Raw genomic sequence first — 2964 nt, forward strand, 5'->3', positions numbered from 1 at the left:
TCAAAAAGAAATTTGATTTGTTTATATTTAAAAATAAGATTTTATTCTCATAAAATTACAGGTTGATCTCTCAGAAATGTGACCTCTTTCCACAAAAGTGCACCTTTATTTTTTTAAATATCAATATCATTACCTGTTAACCTTTAAAATTACCGTTATTTATGCAAAAAAAACCCAAAAAACATTTGGCAAGCAGTTTTTAGTTTTTTCATTTAAAATTTTTTTTGAGTGTTTTTTTTTTCTTTCTGAATTTTTTTTAATTTTACATTTTCTTTAAATAAATTACTTCAGCTTTGAAATAATACATTTATGTTGCCCTCACAGTAAAACTTTATTCTATCAACATCTTTAAATATAGCTTTCTCTAAAAAACAATTTTATCTTCAAACTACTGAAATTCCTGCATGAAATTCAGCCTGAAAAGTGTCTTTTTCTTTACACGAGTTTATAATAATCTGTCTTTTAAAATGTAAATTTATACCAAATTTTTCAACTTTATTCTCAGTCTTTTTTCTCTAACAGAGGCTCTGAAACTGTAGACCCATCTCAGGCATCTCGCTAACACAGCTCACAAACCTCAAAGAACAAACAGAATCATTTGTCTCAGAGACAAACTGCAGACCTCACAAAACTTTCCAGAAACTGGAGTGTTCTTTCTAAAAATTCCTCGAGAGAACATGGTGCTCAGTTCTTTTCACTTAACCAAGCGTCTCTCTGAAGGGTCCAACCAGCTCAGTTTCATCTTGTTCGCTAATGATGGACCAAACCGAATGTTGGACTTGCTGCCTGAACTCGGCGACAGCTGTCAAACTCTTGTGTTGTAAATATTCTTGTGTGCAGCACTCATTTTGAACTTTTCTGTCTAACAGAGAAACTTTCTTGACAAAAGCAGTTTCTGGAAAAATCTGGAGCTGCTGGATCAAAGCCTTCAGTCGAGTTTTTATATTTATATATTTGTAATGTTTTGTTGACCAAGCACTAGAGAGACACCAGTGTTTTTATTTTATATTTGTGTTTTATATTTTCTAAAATGTTAAAGTATTTGGTAATTTATTTTCTTAAATATTTGTTCAAGGCAAATAAATGAAAAAAATATTTAATTAAAGATTTTTGACCTGAAATGCTCCTCCTATTGCTGTTTATTCAGTCTCTGAACAGAAAACTTCAAGGCCTTGTGACCAGCTGAAACCCCCCTGGCAACCACTGGTTGCTAGTGGGTGGTTAGCTGCGGCTAGCCGTGGTTTGCATAGAAGACGCTGACTTTTCTCAAAACTCGCCCCAGCTGCTCACTGAGTAGTTGTAAAGCTGTCAGGGAAAAAACAGAAAAGATTCACTGAAGTGGATTTGTGATGCTGCAGAGCTCTGTCTGTGCACTGCTGAGTAAAGCTGAGGTCCCTGTGCTCTCTGCAGGTCTCATTATTAATGTAAAGAGATAATAAAATCTTATTCTTTCAGAATTTGTATGTGTCTTGGGCAGCTATCCTCCCCTTGCCTCCAGTTCTCCACTTTGCGCTCTACCCTCCAACATTAAAACACCGACACCTTGTGCAGCGGTCCACGAGCTACAGACACTCTACAGGCATACCTAACCCAGCAGACTCTCGTTGTTCTTGTCATGAAGTCGTGTTTGTTTCATGAACATTATCATTTCCTGTGATGATACTCAGATTTCCTCCTTTCACTCATTTCAGTCTGACTTCACCTTCAGGGGAACAGGACGCTCAGCTCACTTTTGGATCTATAAATTAAATTTTAAAAAGCAGTGAAGGTAAAAACTGAGTGTGTGTGTATGGTGTGTGTTGTCTCTTCAGCTCTTGTTGCCAGAGTAACCGCTGTAGAAAGGAGGAAGAAAATTGGCACATTTATCATAAATTTACAGCTTTTTAAAACCTTTTAAAAACTCTGCATCTATTTGGAGACTGAACAGCTTGCCTCACCAAATGACATAATTTCAGACCTTTGAAGGCTTTAAACACTCATCGCTCAGTTCACCTAATGGTCACTGAGGAGCTGAAAGCTGGTCATGTGAGGATATTTCAGGCTCCGGTTGCCTAGGTGAACTTCTAACGTGTTTATTCACAGGTCGTATGTCAATCAACAGTGTTTTTCACTCTTATTGGACGTCTCTTGAGTCGCTCCCCGTAAAGTTCATCACTAGCTGGGTTTTGACTATCTAAGAGGGAGATAACTTGTGGTGGTGGCATTCTGTTTCAGCCCTACACTTGAAATCAGAGAGCTCTTTAAAACAACCTGTTTATTCAGAAATATAGTGTGATAAATATATATATGCACAACTTTGTAGTATCTAGAATAAAAGCATTTCTACCAGTAAAAGAGGAGAGACTGTGCAGCTGAACACACGCAGCGCTCCCTGTCCTTTGTTTTTTTTAATTTATTTATCATATAATCATATAATCCTATCATTATTTTTATTATTTTTTTTATCAGTAATATAAAAAAATCCTCCTGCACAGTTACTGTCACGTCAGGCAAAGAGCATCGGCAGGAACATTTAGACCTGATGTTTCCATCTGCAGCACAGAGACAGAGTCAGGCTTCTGTTAATTACATTTAAGACTTTTAATCCCGACTGAGGAACCTCTGAAGACCTGCAGAGACCCCGAAAGAGCTGGGGGCCTGATGAAGCCCCGGAGTTTTTAACTTCACTCTCGGCTTTCATAGTCAGTGTGAGCGGCAGGACATTTAAACACACATACAGGACAGGAGCTCACAGGGTTTTAGCTTAAACTCTCACCATCCATTCGGAAAGCTTGAATACTTTGATGTCAGAAGCTGTAAGAAACTGCTGGTGGTGGGAGGGCTCTGTATTTGTTCCCTTGAATTTGAGACATTTTTACATACAAAAACCTCTGAGCTTTTTATATTTCTACTCCTTGGATCTTGTTTGATTCCCTTTTCGTGTCCAGCCTGTCCCAGTTTCATCTCCGTGCTTTGTTACCCTTT

The sequence above is a fragment of the Aulonocara sp. 'chitande type north' Nkhata Bay genome, linkage group LG15 (genome assembly GCF_057382095.1).
Source record: "Aulonocara sp. 'chitande type north' Nkhata Bay isolate Kocher_YH1m ecotype deep benthic linkage group LG15, A_spYH_male_GT1.1, whole genome shotgun sequence".
NCBI lineage: Eukaryota > Metazoa > Chordata > Actinopteri > Cichliformes > Cichlidae > Aulonocara > Aulonocara sp. 'chitande type north' Nkhata Bay.